Genomic DNA, 17898 nt, shown 5'->3' on the forward strand with positions numbered 1-17898 from the left:
GGAGGCAAAAGGGAGGAGAGAGATGGGTCGGTAGTTAGAAAGAAGGTTAGGATACTGCGGGTGCATGCAGTACAACTGTCATAGCAAGCCAAACCACTGCATTCGCAATGCAAACTTAGCACCACATAAGGACGCACACTTTACCATACGCACATCCGTAATTCTTAGCAGAATAGCTAAACCATCGGTACTATCGAGTACCATCGGACCCATACGCACACTTGCACAAGCTCTGACCTTGCTCAGAAATTGCTAATAGCCATGCACGCCATGAGATCTCACACTGCGTATGGCTTCACAGTGGATAATCTATGCACGTTCATGTTCCTGAAATGGCGTGCGATTGCACTGACGCGCCTGTGTTCGGCTGACCACCCACAAATGGCACTTCCTGTCAATCACTCTGCGATGGGTCTGCATCGCCACTGCAATCGCAGTTCCGATTGCATCAGCTGGTTCACGCATGCGCACTGCGAAACAATCGAGCGATTGCGCGCATTTTAGCAACTGCTATCCAAGCTGAATCAGGCCCTAAGTTGCTGATAGATATGGAATGAGTTAGCAAACCTGTAAGATAAACATTTACATAAGTGAATAGGAACATTTATTTGTTTTGCATTTTATTTGTATTGTTTGCCAAATCCCCAAAACCTTCTTCTGAGTAATTATTTAAGCAATGTGCCCCTTTTTAGCATTTATGGTGAAATCCGTAGTAATAAATACTTTATTGTACTTTATATTGGTACAAATTAAGGTCTGACTATTGTCTGTCTCTGGGGGAGGAATCCTTGCCTTTCTGGTGTGAAAGGGGCAAGTAATGAGAGTCTTGTTGTAAAGATGAATTTGGACAAGAGCCACCCCTCCCAGATGCACCATCAGAAGGTTATATTATTGCCTGTGATAATAATCCATATTCCACAACATCATACAAAAATAATTGTATTTGGTGTATTGCATTAGCACATATTATTATGTTTTCTAATTTATACTTTTCAACCCTTACCATCTTGTATAACTTTTTTCATGGTGACAATTTTGTATATATTCACATATTGCTCCATTAGAAAAGTCGTTATAGTGTTACAAATATCAGCATGAGATCTAAAATACTGTTCTTCATCAGTCTTATAATTTCCCATTAATTGGTTACTAAATGCACCGTACTGGTTTGCCCCTGTTTATACTTTTGACGTTCCTTTGTGTTGGACAGGAATTCTCCTGGGTCAACTCGAGGAGTGTGACACCCTCATTCATTGCAGCCGCAAACCTACATCATGAAAGCTTAAATACTGTGTATTTGGAATATATCATTTGATTTAAGGGGTTTTCCATTCAAGCTGACTTCAGTTTGATGATGTACAGCAGTAGTGTTCAACATGTGGCCTTCCAGCTGCTGTGGAACTACACACTCAAGCTTGCCCTGCCAAAGTTCCAGCATACCCTAAGGCTGGACATGCTGGGATGTGTAGTTCCACAGCAGCTGGAAGGCCAGTACAATATACGTACCCTACTGCAACTTTTGCAAATATATTGCTACATCTTTCATGCCCTTATGCTGTGCTTTGCTGCAATGTGATTATAAAAGGAGACAGGATTAAAAAAAAAAAAAAAAAAAGCAGAATGTACCAATCATGCAATACAGACAGCAAGGCAGAAAAACCCCACTGTGACTGGATTACGCAAAGTAACTGTTTAAGGTCCAGAGAGGGGAAGCTACAAAGATAAAGCAAATCCATAGATTGCAGGAGTGCATGTACCAGCGAGGGAACTAAAGTCGTCTGAAGGCTCCTTAAAACTGAAATATGAAACGTACTGTAAGATGTGTCCTATGTGCACGGTTATGGTTATATATACTCTACATTTCACAACCTAAATATCTTAATAATGTCTGAACTTCTGTATTAGAAACGAAATAAAATAAATCCTTCTCATCTTTCAGTCGGATTAGACCTGACGTGAAGTCGGCTTGCAGTATTTTCGTCCTTTCAACAGATATACTGCAACATAATACTGTATTCCAAGTGTCTGATGGCTATTAAATGTGCACATAGCGAAGATCAGGCGTGGGCTATTTCAGTGATTACCCTGAGAATGATCATGTGGTTTGTGCCACTTCCAGCAGCCCGTCCAGCTGTTGAAGTACGATGAGGGATGTTGTATTACGAAATGACATCACCTTAAGCCACAGCAGTAAAAACACCGGAACCCAGCCCACACATCCAGCTTGTAATTGGCAATGAAGCTGTGAGTAACACGAGTAAGACACTACATAAGTTTCCTATTTTAGGATGATATATTTCATATGCCGCTGTCTGTCTTATAAACTCCGCAAACTGAAATGGGCAAAGTCCCACGCACACATAGAATTATAAACTAGGGATGAGCGGGTTCAGTTCCCTGAGAACCGAACCCACCTGAACTTCGGGGATCTGGGGCGATCCGAGCCCAAGCTCTGATCTCCCTGTCTGCCCCGGATCGCTCTCCCGAGGAAAAACCTCGAGATCTGCTGTCGGATCTCGAGGTTTTGCCTCGAGCAGCCATTTAATAAAAATGCCTTTGCCTTTAATGGGCAAAGTGCTGATTGGCTGACAGAGCCGTCTGTCACGGCTCTCAGCCAATCAGCATTATGGTGGTCATTTGCATGTAGCACGGACCCGGGAAATCCGTGCTACATGCATCTGTGTGATTGACAGTGACACAGTGCACGGACAGGCCAGTGAGCCCGTCTGTGCTGCTGTGTATTTCAATGACACAGATGCACGCATGGACCAGGAGATCCGTACTACATGCATCTGTGTGATTGACACAGAGCAATGACGGGTCCATGAGACCCGTCTGTGCTGCTGTGGTAAAAAGAAAAAAAAAAAACCTGTGTAAAAAAAAATAAAAAAATGGCGTGTCCCCCCCCCCAAAAAAAGAGCAACCAGTCCCGAGCATTAGTGACCCAGTGCTGGGTGTGCTTAAATACAGGGGACAAATGACGTAGGGGTCCCCTGTACTTAAGCACAACCAGCACCGGGCTAGTCAGAACCAGCGCTGGTTGCCAAAATACGGGGACAAACGACATAGGGTTCCCCTGTATTCTGCGCAACCAGCTCTGGGCTCTGATCCGGTCCTGGTTCTGGAAATACGGGGGAAAAAATGAGTAGAGTTCCCCTGTATGTTCCAGAACCAGCACTGGACTTTTTCTAGCGGGGGGCTGATGCCACAGCCAGGGGAGCCCTTTCACCAGGCCCCCCAGCCGCAGCATCAGCTCTGTATCCCCTGTATTTCCAGAACCAGGACCGGATCAGAGCCCAGAGCTGGTTGGGCAGAATACGGGGGACCCCTATGTCGTTTGTCCCCCGTATTTTGGCAACCAGCGCTGGTTCTGACTATCCCGGTGCTGGTTGTGCTTAAGTACAGGGGACCCCTACGTCGTTTGTCCCCTATATTTAAGCACACCCAGCACTGGGTCACTAATGCCTGGGGCTGGTTGCTCTTTTTTTGGGGGGGGCACGCCATTTTTTTCTTTTTTTACACAGGTTTTTTTTATTTTTTACCACAGCAGCACAGACGGGTCTCATGGACCCGTCATTGCTCTGTGCCAATCACACAGATGCCTGTAGCACGGATCTCCAAGGTCCGTGCTACATGCAAATGGGCACCATAACGCTGATTGGCTTCCTGTCTGCCACTGCAGTGCCACTCCTAGATGGGCCACGTGTTTGTGATGCCCACTTGTGTCGCTTAGCATAGTCATCCAGCTACCTCGGTGCAACCTTTTGGCCTAAAAACAATATTGTGAGGTGTGAGGTGTTCAGAATAGAGTGGAAATGAGTGGAAATTAATGTTATTGGGGTTACTAATAGCGTAGGAACAAAAAAAGGCCCATTTTATGTGATTTTAGCTGTTTTTTTTTATTTTTTTAAGAAAAAATCCAGATCCAAAACACAAAACCCAGAACCCAAAACACGGAAGGGTGGTTTTGGCAAAACCAATCCAGATCCAAAACACAAAGAAAGATCCAGATCCGAAACCAAAACACGAAAAGTGGCCGGTGCACACCCCTATTATAAACCAAAATAAGTTTTAAGATGTATTTTATTTTTATTTATATTTGGTTGTGGGGAGGGGGAGTCCTTTTATCAGGTGGGGAGGGGGGTCCCTTTATCAGGTGGGGAGGGGGGGTCCCTTTATCAGGTGGGGAAGGGGGGTCCCTTTATCAGGTATGGAGGGGGGGTTCCTTTATCAGGTGGGCAGGTGGGTCCCTTTATCAGGTGGGGAGGGGGGTCCCTTTATCAGGTGGGGAGGGGGGGGTCCCTTTATCAGGTGGGGAGGGGGGGTCCCTTTATCAGGTGAATCAATTTGCTTATGTACCTGAACTACTTGAGAAATCCCAGCAAGTTTGTGAAACTCTTTTCGCTTTCACTGGAAATTAGTGATAATTAAATGACAAAGAAGGTACACAAATGTGCAATAAAGGCACTAGTGAGTGTAACTCAGATGAGTGTGGATATATCTAAAATAGAACAAGTACACCTTAAATATACAACGTGTATAGACACAAATATGCAAAAACAGGAATTGCTGCCGCTATTAAGGGGTAGTCACCCCCAAATAGTACTAGTGAAAACTTCTATAAATATACAGTCAGGTGCATAAATATTGGGACATTGACAGAATTTTCATATTTTGGCCACTATTCACCACCACAATGGCTTTGAAATAAAACAAACAAGATGTGCTTTAACTGCAGACTTTCAGAATTAATTTGAGAGTAATTACATCCAAATTAGGTGAACGGTGTAGGAATTGCAATGGTTTCTATATGTGCCTCCCACTTTTTAAGGGGCTAAAAGTAATGGGACTATCAACTCAAAAGCTATTTCATGGACAGGTGTGGGCTATTCCCTCATTATTTCATTATCAATTAAGCAGGTAAAAGGTCTGGAGTTGATTCTAGGTGTGACATTTGCATTTGGAATCAGTTGCTGTCGACTCTCAATATGAGATCCAAAGAGCTGTCACTATCAGTGAAGCAAGCCATCATTAGGCTGAAAAATCAAAACAAACCCATCAGAGAGATAGCAAAAACATTAGGTGTGGCCAAATCAACTGTTTGGAACATTCTTAAAAAGAAAGAATGCACCAGAGAGCTCAGCAACACCAAAAGACCCGGAAGACCACGGAAAACAACTGTGGTGGATGACAGAAGAATTATTTCCCTGGTGAAGAAAAACCCCTTCACAACAGTTGGCTAAATCAAGAACACTCTCCAGGAAATAGGTGTATATGTGTCAAAGTCAACAATCAAGAGAAGACTTCACAAGAGTGAATATAGAGGGTTCACCACAAGATGTAAACCATTGGTTAGACTCAAAAACAGGAAGACCAGATTAGAGTTTGCCAAACAACATCTAAAAAAGCCATTACAGTTCTGGAACAAAGATCAACTTGTACCAGAGTGATGGGAAGAGAAGAGTATGGAGAAGGAAAGGAACTGCTCATGATCCAAAACATACCACCTCATCAATGAAGCATGGTGGTAGTAGTGTCATGGTGTGGGCATGTATGGTTGCCAATGGAACTGGTTCCCTTGTATTTATTGATGATGTGACTGCTGACAAAAGCAGCAGAATGAATTCTGAAGTGTTTCGGGCAATATTATATGCTCATATTCAGTCAAATGTTTCTGAACTCATTGGACGGCGCTTCACAGTGCAGATGGACAATGACCCGAAGCATACTGCAAAAGCAACCAAAGAGTTTTTTAAGGCTAAAAAGTTGAATATTATGCAATGGCCAAGTCAATCCCCTGACCTGAATCCGATTGAGCATGCATTTCACTTGATGAAGACAAAACTGAAGGGAAAATGCCCCAAGATCAAGCAGGAACTGAAGACATTTGCAGTAGAGGCCTGGCAGAGCATCACCAGGGATGAAACCCAGCATCTGGTGATGTCTATGCGTTCCAGACTTCAGGCTGTAATTGCCTGCAAAGGATTTGCAACAAAGTATTAAAAAGTGAAAGTTAGATTTAGGATTGTTTAGTTTGTCCCATTACTTTTGGCCCCTTAAAAAGTGGGAGGCACATATAGAAACCGTTGTAATTCCTACACCATTCAATTGATTTGGATGTAATTACCCTGAAATTAAATCTGAAAGTCTGCAGTTAAAGCACATCTTGTTTGTTTCATTTCAAAGCAATTGTGGTGGTGAATAGAGGCCAAAATATGAAAACTCTGTCAATGTCCCAATATTTATGCACCTGACTGTATACTGTTAAGCATAGAGCAGGTGATATATAAAGGAAAAGACTGCGTGAGTGACCTTCTGACAATAAAATACTGATTTATTAAAATAATACAACTGACTATCCGCTAAAAAAGTGGTGCATGCATAGTAATCATATATCATATGATAAATAGAATAATCAGCATATGCTCAAATAACATCTTATGATGTGCATCGAATATATATATATATATATATATATATATATATACGGTAGTTTTGATAAAGTCCACCATGGAGCGAACGTATTCCCCAACAGAAAAGTGCTTGATATATCAGGTAGGGTAGTATACAGTAATGGATGCCACTGGATGTGGAAGGAGAACAGGTCCCGAAATTCAGCATGATTGCAGCCTGTACAATCCCTTAGCTGTGGTCAAGTCCCTTTAGCAGATGTCCCAAAATGTGGCTTGTACTTGTAGTCCTCCGGTTTAAATCCCATGCAAATCTCTCCCTTGTATAGTCACTTGAATATTGAGCACTCCAATAACAATGGATAGGGGAAAGGTCCTATGGTGGGAGGCTGACGCGTTTCCCTGTCACAGACAGCTTCTTCAAAGGCAGTGTAGGGTCTGATCCCCATTTATCCCATATAAATACCCAGTCTCATTAAGACTGATGTCATGCACCTGTACACATTAATGACGTGAAAAATACATTACATTACATAAATCGGATACCTTTTTAGTACTGGTGTTGATAATTAGTTGGCCGATCACGTGGGTACAGGTCTAGAAACTCGGAACATCATATGGCCACGTGTTCTCCTCTACGGAGGCCTCGCAGCTCAGGACAGCATCTCCCATAGTCGCGTCTATTTGGGTCACGTGAGAGGGAGTCTAAAACATCATGTGTTCTCACACTCATGTGATCTACTATCCCGCATCACTCGCTCACTTGACCAAAAACCCACCAATCACGCTGTTCCACAGCAGAGTCAGTAGAGATCCAACTGCCTGACGTAGTTTCTGTATCACTGTATCAGAATTCAATTCCTTGGTGATTCTCCTATAGGGGGGATCCTGGATAACGCCACCTCCAGGAGGCGTTATTATCACGGGGCTTTCCCTGGTATTTTTTCACAATTTAATTTTAGTTACTATGGTCAGATCACATTTCCCATTACAGTTATGGGAAATATAATCTGCTTACTAAAAATAAGTGATACTTAGGGGTTGGAGTAGAATTTGACAAATTCTACTTCAATTGCCCTTTAGTAACTTTAGGTGATACTAACATAATGTGAAAAGGGTGTGACAACACAAACCAGCCTTTATCACTTTATTTTAGTAAAAAGAAATGTTAATAAATAGAGCCCATGTTGAATGCAGATTGTAGTGTGATATTACTGAGTGAATTCGCATTGCATTGCGAAAGAAAGAAATGTTAATAAATAGAGCCCATATTGAATGCAGATTGTAGTGTGATATTACTGAGTGAATTTGCATTGCGAATTCAGGCAATATCACAGGGATTTACTACAAATCCCTTACAGGGACAGAGCTTGCGATAAAGCTCTGTCCCTGCAAATCCCCTTCGGAGCCTTATCACGGTATTTTCGCAAAAAATACCATTATTAAGTGTCCGCGCATGCGCCGACTGGTCGCCGCTGCTACCCCCCGGCGCTAAGCTCCGCCCCTGGCACTAAGCCCCGCCCCCGCAAACTCGGACCCCCCGCGACCCCCCTCTCCCTTAATTACACTTACCTGCATGTTCCGGGCCTCCGGAGATGTTCTCCATTCCTCCAGTCAGGTGATCTCACATACTGCACTGGGGCCCGACCACCTGATGACCGGGCAGCAGTGCTCTATGGGAGACCAGCTGACCAGAGGGAGGACATCACCCAGAGCCCTGATCACCGGTCCCTGGAGTCAGGTAAGTCAATTTTTTTTTTACTATTTTTTTTTCTTTTTTTTGCAGTAAATCAACTTGCGGTCTGTTTAGACCACACAGCTGATTACAGGCACCAACTCCCGGCTCTGCTCTCCCCGTTAGAGCAGGGCAGGAGTCCGGTAACCGGGGGAGACCCTGGATAACGCCACCTCCCAGGTGGCGTTATTATCACAGGGCTTTCCCCGAAATTTTTCACATTTTATTTTTAGTAACTCTGGTCGGATCACAATTCCCATTACAGTTATGGGAAATGCGATCTGATTACTAAAAATAAGTGATACTTAGGGGTTGGAGTAGAATTTTACGAATTTTACTCCAATTGCCCTGTAATAACTATAGGTGATACTAACATAAGGTGAAAAGGGTGTGAAAACACAAAACAGCCTTTATCACTTTATTTTAGTCAAAATAATGTTAATAAATAGAGCCCATAATGAGATAAACTACGGTGTATATTCAGACAGCAGAAAAAGCACAGAATGGGGAGAAATAAATGTGCTATGTTTTCATTTCCTGCAGGAGCAACTATCCAAGGTACTGCTGGAATCTATTCAGAGGACTCAGCCAAGTGATGAGTAAGTGTACACTTCTCGCAGCAATGCCAGTGGCGTGTACCGGACATCGCCAGAATGTAACATACCAAGCCTAAAGTCTGTTACTGCGGGCAGACATCACTGAGCTGCGGGGAAGTGGTCCAGTCTTGTCCTAAGAAGTGAAACATGAAGTTGTTTAAGAAGAACCGTGATTACGACATTACTTAAAGACTTTAACGGGCCTATGTAACAATAATCATATTAGTATCAAGATTATTAACAATTATGATGGCGAGCAGTACTGTATGTGTTACAAATATCTGTCATGTTGGCAAATACTTTAATCTTATGGCTGCACTAAGGACTGACGGACACAGAATTACCGCAGCTGTAATCAGTGCTGCGCATGTGTCACTTTTGTGAATGTAACAGCGCATGCGCAGCACTGATTACAGCTGCGGTAAGTTAGTGTAGAGAGGGATAACTGTCTATTTCCCGAAAAGCTGTCATCGCAAAAATGACAGCTACCGGAATAGATAGTTATGGGGAGGAGGAACGATGAATTCCTCCGGTAATTAGGTAGAACTCCATGCCAGCTCTAAACCTAATTACCTCCAGGGAAAGTTTAGTTATGCTGAATAGGTCCCAGAACCACAACATAGATTTAGACCAATTTGAAATCGATTAAAATGAATTGAAATCGACCTTCAGTAAATTTACGCCCTACTGTTGGTATGCAGTCGGGAAACCGGCAGACCTAATCCCGACAGCCGGCTTCCCGACTGCTTAATCCCGGCGAGGGTTAAATGACAGGCGTCTAAATCTAGACGCCTGTCATTTTACCAACGCCGGGAGACCGGCGCCCCGATCGAAGGGACGCCAGGCGCTGAGCGTGGATAGCCAAGGGGGGAAGGGTTAGGTTTAGGGTTCCCAGGGGGGACTTAGGGTAAGGCACCCTCCAGGAGGTTAAGTTTAGGCTAGGGGAAGGGGGGGTTAGTGTTAGGCACCCCAAGGGGGGACTTAGGGTTAGGTGGCGGGGAGGGGAGGGTTAGGGTTAGGTACCCCCCAGGGGACAGGTTTAGGCGGCGGGGAAGGGAGGTTAAGTTTAGGCTAGGGGAAGGGGGGTTAGTGTTAGGCACCCCAAGGGGGGACTTAGGGTTAGGTGGCGGGGAGGGGAGGGTTAGGTACCCCCCAGGGGACAGGTTTAGGCGGCGGGGAAGGGAGGTTATGGTTAGGCTAGGGGAAGGGGGGGTTAGTGTTAGGTACCCCCCAGGGGACAGGTTTAGGCGGCGGGGAAGGGGGGTTAGGTTTAGGCACTTAGAGGGGGTTTAGGGTTAGGCACTGGGGGGAAGGTTAGGGTTAGGCTCCCCTAAGGGAGGGTTAGGGGGTAGAATTAGGTTAGATAATACTTACCTTAGGATGATCAGGATTTCCTCCTCTGCCGGGATGCCGCTGTTGGGATTCCAACCGCCGGGCATGGGTCCGGCGGTAAATCATAACGGTTCCCTACTGTTAAATGTGTTGAAGGATGAATGAATGGAGAAATTTCCTATAAATGGGCATAGATAAAACCTCACACCTCACGCACTATGAATGTCTCAGAAACTCTCATTTGAATTGTTTTTGGGAGTTCACAGAACTAAGTAAAAAATAATCTTTTATTTTTGTTTGTTTGTTTGTTTGTGGCTTCCTTGTACAGCAGCTGGTGTAAAATAAAAATGAAAACATAAAACGGTACCATTACATTACTACTACCATGAGAAATCTGCAGAAAGAATAACTTGAATGAAAAATAAATGACCGTTGTGCATTCTCATACCCGCAAATCTGTATAATAAGCGCATCATGTACAGTTCTGTCACCTTTAGGGCGGAATGCAGCAACCTGAGAAATGCGATCAAACCCTGAAAATGCGGATTTGACCACATATCTCATTATAAATGCGCAGAAGGACGCCGGAGGGACTTCTGGGTCATAGACAAAGGACCGCTCTTACCGAGAGAGCTGTCCTTTTCCATTTCTTCTGTATGCATAACGGCGTAATCAGCGCTGGCCGGCGGGATGCATCGACTGTCATGTGTCATGCATTCCGCCCATAGAGTTATTATAAACCACGAATTCTTTAAGAACACAAAGGGGGAATTGTCATAGGTTATTCGATTCGCAAAAATGCAGATTTTTAAACCTAGTTCTCCCCCTAACCCACCTTCTTTATGTCACGGCAATTTGTATTCTGCTAATTGTTTTACAACCATTTTATTGTCCTTTGTCCATGTCTAACAATGGGTTCTAGAAACATAACTCTCTTCTGGAACACAACAGAAAAATGGCATTAAGTCACATTACATGCAGGGTTTTCTGCACATACAGTATGTATAAAAAATTAATCATGAATATGCAATATGAATTCCTTGGGAAGACATACAGTATTTTTACTATATGGTTGTTATGGGTCATGTATATAACCTTAACACAATGTCTATTGTTACAATGATTACAAATGTACACAGAGGTTTTCATAAACATGTATTATGTGGAGTATAGCCTTGTTCTATCAGGTTTAGTACATACCTACCTTTGCTGTCTCTTCCCAGAGAGAAGTCCTGGGAGGAGAGGCAGGTGGGTGGCGATGGGGGCGATGCCTGATGATTCACATAATTAAGCCCCGCCCCCTCATGGTAAAATGCCCGCAATTGGCTTAAATTTAAGTAGGGGGAGAATCACATCATTAAGCCCTGCCCCCTCCACAGACACCCGCGATCGCCACAGAAATCCTCCTAATGCGGGAGAAATGCCTACCCTTCCGGGGGTGCAGGGGGTTGCCCGAAAAATCGGGAGCCTCCCTCGAAAACCGGGAGGGTAGGTATGTATGGTTTAGTATAAGGAATATACACTGCATTTGGGGGGCCAGCCCTGACCAATTTAGTGCCTTAGCTGATGCTCCCCTTCACAGGAATAATGCCTGCCTATCTGGTCCCCATGGGCCTAAATCCTGGGTATGGCTCATGGGCCTAGTGCCCAACAGCCTGGTGGTCTAGGGTGGCAATAGGACGAAAGGGTGATTCACTGGGACCTTACCCGCTTGGCAGCGCATAATACTCTCTCTTGCCTCTCAGAACTGGTTTGACCCCCACCAGCTACTTGTCTCTCACCGGACTTCACCTGAACAGCAAGGGGACAGTAAGAACTCTTCTGCAAGAACACTATGCTGCCAGGGCAGGCCTGGAGTCTTCTGGCTTAACCCGGAGTCTCCTGTCTTCCTTCTGCCTCCTCTTCCTGTCTTCTGATTTCCTGCTGTGAGGTTCTGGTTTTGTTGTGGACCCGGGGGGGGGGGGGGGGGTGACAGGAGCAGACACAGAAGCAGATTTAAATGAAAATGTGGAACTTTTAATGAGTGACTTAGTAGAAATGGACAGTGTCGGACTGGGGCATGAAGGGCCCACCGGGGGAATGCAGTCATAGGGGCCCATACTTAGTGGTGAGGCCAGCCTCCAGAGAGGGTGTGGCCAGTCTCAACAAAGGTTTGGCTAACCATTAGAGAGTGCATGATCTGGGTCCCTTTAAAAATACATTTAGTAAAAATACTACTAGTGAATGTATGATAATGTACCAGATTAATAACAGCAATGCATTGTTGAAAATAGTCCTGTGCAGTATAATGTAACATATGTATAATGTAAATTTCAAGTGCACAGTCTGGAACCTGATCCCTAGAGTAGTGAGGCCCACCGGGGGTTTCCCCTGTACCCCTATGGGCCAGTCCAACCCTGGACATGGATATGGCAATAGAAATAGTCCAGGTATAGCACTGCAAATGGGAGAATGTCCAGATAGTGACAGGCAGGAACAGTCCAGTATGCAGGTGTGGTCAGGCTGAAGTGAGTCCAGAAGAGTGTAAGTGGAGGCAAGGTGCAAGGTGACAGCAGACTCAGGTACTCAGGCAGGAGGAGGGTAAGTTGAGGGTACAGGGAAAGTCCAGCAGTTGGAGCAGGCAGGGTAACGGGCTAGGTAGCGTTTCCAAGGAGGCAGGTAACAAGCTCAGGAACTCTCTCTCAGCTGTCGCTGAGAAACACATTGCATGGCAATGAAGGGAGGCTCTGGACCTTCCTAAATACCAAATGCCATGCCATGACTGGCTGGAGAGAGCACATGACCCACCAGGTTTGGACAACTGAATCACATGGCCGGAGGCGCCCATGCCGAGTGAAACGGAAGCACCGCTAGGTGACACTACTGTACGTCAGCGTTGTGATGTCAGCCGTGTTGCAGAACTAGTTCCAGGTGCCGATGGCGAATGAGGAGACATCCCCAATGTTATTGTCACCAGGGGCGTTTCTAGAGAGGAGGGGGCACGTGTGCAGTCTCCGACACAGGCCCCCTCCTCTCTGTCCGGCGGCCGGCAGCCGGCAGCGCACTGAGCTGTGTGCGGCCAGCGTCGGAGTTATAGACTCTGGGCACTAGAGTGCGCCCAGAGTCTATGGCTGTGGCTGCCATTTTCCCTTTACTGCGCATGTACAAACAACGGAAAAATGGCCACGGCGGCCATTTTCCAGTAGTTTTTACAGCACCGGACCCCCTTGCTGACATGGGACTCCGGAGAGGTAAGTAATACTATAGGTGCAGGGTGTACGGTGCAGTGCACCATACTTGCCTACCCTCTCGATTTGGTCGGGTGCCTCCCGAAAATCGGGTGCCGCTCCCGACCTCCTGGGAAGGCAGGCAAGTCTCCCAGCAGCTGCCGACCCCTCCTGCCCCCCACCGCAATTACAAGAAAATCCCCGGCTGCGGGGGAGCCTGTGACGCGATTCACGCAGAATCGCGTCATTTTGGCCCCGCCCCCTGCTTCACACTGCCTGTAATATCGGCAGCGTGTAGCAGGGGCGGGGCCAAAATTGATGCGATCGCATGGCTCCGCCCCCGCCCCACCCGGAAACTATTGACGTCTGGCCGGCCCTGCCACCGTTTGCTGGGCACGCCCCCCAGTCAAGCCGATCTGGCTGCTCCCTCCCGGAAGGGGCAGCCAGATAGTTGGCAAGTATGCCCTGCACCCATTATAGATACGCCCTTAATTGTCACCGAGGGAGGCTGCTTGCATTTATTACCCTTCTGACTCCCAGCCCTCAGCTGCATATACACGTCTCTTAATAACTTACATCCCTCTTTTTGTAATAAATATGTACAGCACGTTTCCTTAAACTTTTAACATTTGCAAATTTGTATTATCACTTCCATTGTCAGGCAATGCTCCAACTCACCATTCAGGCCAGCCCGGGGCAGACAGCCAGGTTATTCAGGGCAGGAATGGCGAGCGCCTCCAATCTCCTGCCATTATGAGTCATCAGCCATATATATTTGCTCGCACCGTGTAATTCAGCAGAAATGTAGCATGTAAGTACAGATGATGGACGATTAAAGCCCCTTCATGTCATCGTACAGATGGAAATGGAATTTATTTCAGGCGCAATTGAAAAAAAATAAATAAATAAAAACTGGGCTCAGCACCTTTTGCTTCCAGTCTTTGCCGCTGAAGGTCGCAGGTGCTCGGCCTCTGAAGGACGCGCGAATGGCAGCCAAAATAATAAATTCGTGTCCACAATGACATTTTTTTTTTAATTTGTATTACAGCGGGGTTTACAAAAAAAAAGCTGCTGGTACTTGAGTACGGTTTTAACCCTTTCAGCCACTTGAGTAAAGATTTTTTTGTAAGGTCGTGCCGCGCGCTCGGAAGGCCAGTGACGTAGCCTTACATTCCACCGCACTCGCTCCCTCACCGTTCCAAGTTGTGGCCAATGGAAGGCGCCCGGCTTCCATGTATATTATAGTTATTATGGGGCTGATACTGAGGACCTCATTCAGAGTCGGTCGTTGCGGCCGCACGGTCGCACGCCACCGATGTTCTCTAAACTGCGCATGCGTAAAATTCGCAATGCGCGTGCACAAACTAGTGATTACGATCAGAAATTGCTCTCTCCTTCAACTTGGCCAGGTCGTTAGTTTGAGTGACAGGATGAGGCGTTTGTGGGTGGTAACAGGGGAAGGAGCTTGTGAACGGGGGAGTGGAGATCCGAACGCAGGCGTGCCTGACTATGCAAACGGCGTTTTATGGGAGTGCATACGGTTTATGGGAGTGCATAATTAACTAAGTCGTGTCATGGCACATGTGACATGGGAGGTTTTTACACTGACCTGATCGTAGTGCTTAAGAGAGGGTATGGTCAACCTTAAGCTCTACGACCAGCTCCGATGGTTCCCGATGGTCTCAATTAATCCTTATATGCCCGGAGATGACGTGTAATGGGAACGAGAAGGGGGCATTTTTTTAGTCTTACGGCCGCATCCTCCCCTCGCTCGTCCAGCTAACGATCCCATCTTAACGACGCAACTTGCGAGCGCATCATTTGCATATCCGGCCCCTTTTACCTTACGACCGTGCAGCCGCAACGACTGACTCTGAATGAGGTCCTGAGTCTCATCAAAAGCGGTCATGGCTGCTTCTTTGTGATAATGCCGCAGCCAATTTTACGAATACGGAGACGCTCACTGACAGCGACTTGGACGCGCCATTTAAACTTGCACCAGCCCTTTGGAAGAAGCAGTTTCTCTGTCTTAGGGCCTCATTTATCACTGTGTTTTATCATTCGCAACGAGTTATAAAACTCGCTGTGTGTGATAAACGTGCTCCTGCCGATCAGCTCCCAACTGTATCTGTTTAATAAATGACAGTTGGGAGCTGATTGGCTGGAGCACCATTATCATACACAGCAAGTTTTATAACTCGTTGCGAATGATAACACTCGGTGATAAATGAGGCCTCTAGTATGGCGTTCTGTGTGAGCGATTGTGCATCTTTTTACGCAGCCGCTTACAGAAACACACCAGCGACACGCCCCCGCATCTGCTTAGACACCCCCATGTAACCTTCCAGGAACGGCCACTGTATTCACAAACACTGTGCATCTGATTCTGCTCTGCGTCTCTAGGCACTAACAATCAGGACTCATGCGCAGTGCGACCCAGACGCACGCACAGACTTCACAGTTTAGACATCTCTGAATGAGGCCCACTGAACGCATAAGTACAAAATCCAGCGGTCGGGATGCGGACGATCGAATGGGTACAACGGGCTGAGTGATTTTAATGATTTAGCAGCGCCGTTATACACTGAATGATGTACGGCCACAATGCTAATTACACTGAATGAAGTCGGCAGAACAACGGTCAGTACGAATGAATGTGTTTGAGAGTCCAACGATCGCGACCGTTTCTCTGCTATTTACAGCTTTGAGCGATTATCATTTACTGTGCGACCCTAAGAAACATGTCATGCACTGTGTCCTGTAAGTCACAATGGCATATATCATACTTTATTTATTAAATATAAGTGTAATACTATATAGTAGAGTGAGCCATAGCCAAATACAAAGGTTGATCATCAGATGACTGTAACTGAGTACCATGTTGTAACTTACTAAAGCATAGGTCCCAAAATGCAGAAAATCAAATTCTGGGCTTCAAGCGAGCGCCAAAGTGCCCATGCAAAAATGGGGGTGACATTTTAGGGGCGTGGCCATTTGTCACGCCCAGTTTCTCGTCATGCTGGGGGCGAGCTCAGCGCTCCAGCAGCTGCTGGGCTGCCCCAGCCTCCTCCCAGCACTAAATGGACGCCATGCGCATGCTGAGTATCCCCCAAATTCCTGACCGCGGGACACTGCGGCCCGCAGGACAGTGCCCAAAAAGCGGAACTGTCCCACTGAAATTGGGATGGTTGTCTACCCTCCAACATGACCCCTTCCACCCGGTACAAATTGCTCTGCTCCTGGACTTCCCACCTAATTAATGATTGCAGACACCTGTGTTGAACTAGTTAATAGATGAGACAGGTGTTTGCATTCATCAATTAAGAAGGAAATCCAGGAGCAGAACAATTAGTACAGAATGGAAGGGGTCATGTTGGAGGGTCTGCGGTTGGGAGATATGCTAAACCAGAAGTTCCAAAACTCTGCCATTACAGTCCAGGTTTTAAGGATATCGATGCTCGAGCAGAAACAACTTAATTAGCACCTCGGTCAATTTGATTAGACCATCTGGGCTCAAGTATGGGTATCCTTAAAACCTGGACTGTAATGGCAGAGTTTGGGAACCTCTGTGCTAAACGCATTCATTTTGTTTCTAGCTGTCCTCTGTGCTCTTCAGCCAGGTTTTTAGTTACTTTTTATATGATCAGATAGTCACAGATGTATTTGCCCTGATTACAGCTGCACTCCGGATACAATTGCACCCAATACAGAGAGAGATAAATGCATGCGTAGAAGGTACAGGCTAAGCAGAGACAGGGTGAGGAAACGTGATTAGTGACAGCTGCGATAGTACATGGGGAGGAATCTGTATAAGTAATCTGATTGTGAACAGCCGCATTCTCCTCATTGATGTAAGACAGGGTTTATAGCTTTGTAAATAGCAGAGCAGAGAGAAGGACGAGCTGGTAACTCTGGTTCCCTATTATTATAAATATTATGGAGTTGCCAAGCGTAAGAACCATAATCGTATTAACGTGTTTGGAAAACCCTTACAGAGCTCAGTGTGCGAATATAGAACCTAGGACATGTTTATAAAAGACCAATAAAGGGGCTGTATCTATTGTGTATCTATTGTCTATCTATTGTGTATCTATTGTCTATCTATTGTGTATCTATTGTCAATCTATTGTCTATCTATTGTCTATCTATTGTCAATCTATTGTCTATCTATTGTGTATCTATTGTGTATCTATTGTGTATCTATTGTCAATCTGTTGTCTATCTATTGTCAATCTATTGTGTATCTATTGTGTATCTATTGTCAATCTATTGTCTATCTATTGTTAATCTATTGTGTATCTATTGTCAATCTGTTGTCTATCTATTGTCAATCTATTGTGTATCTATTGTGTATCTATTGTCTATCTATTGTCAATCTATTGTCTATCTATTGTGTATCTATTGTCTATTGTGTATCTATTGTGTATCTATTGTCAATCTATTGTCAATCTATTGTGTATCTATTGTGTATCTATTGTGTATCTATTGTCAATCTATTGTGTATCTATTGTGTATCTATTGTCTATCTATTGTCAATCTATTGTGTATCTATTGTGTATCTGTTGTCTATCTATTGTGTATCTATTGTGTAACTATTGTCTATCTATTGTCTATCTATT

The sequence above is a fragment of the Taudactylus pleione genome, unplaced genomic scaffold (assembly GCF_031769625.1).
Source record: "Taudactylus pleione unplaced genomic scaffold, aTauple2 ptg001579l, whole genome shotgun sequence".
In the NCBI taxonomy this organism is placed as follows: Eukaryota; Metazoa; Chordata; class Amphibia; order Anura; family Myobatrachidae; genus Taudactylus; species Taudactylus pleione.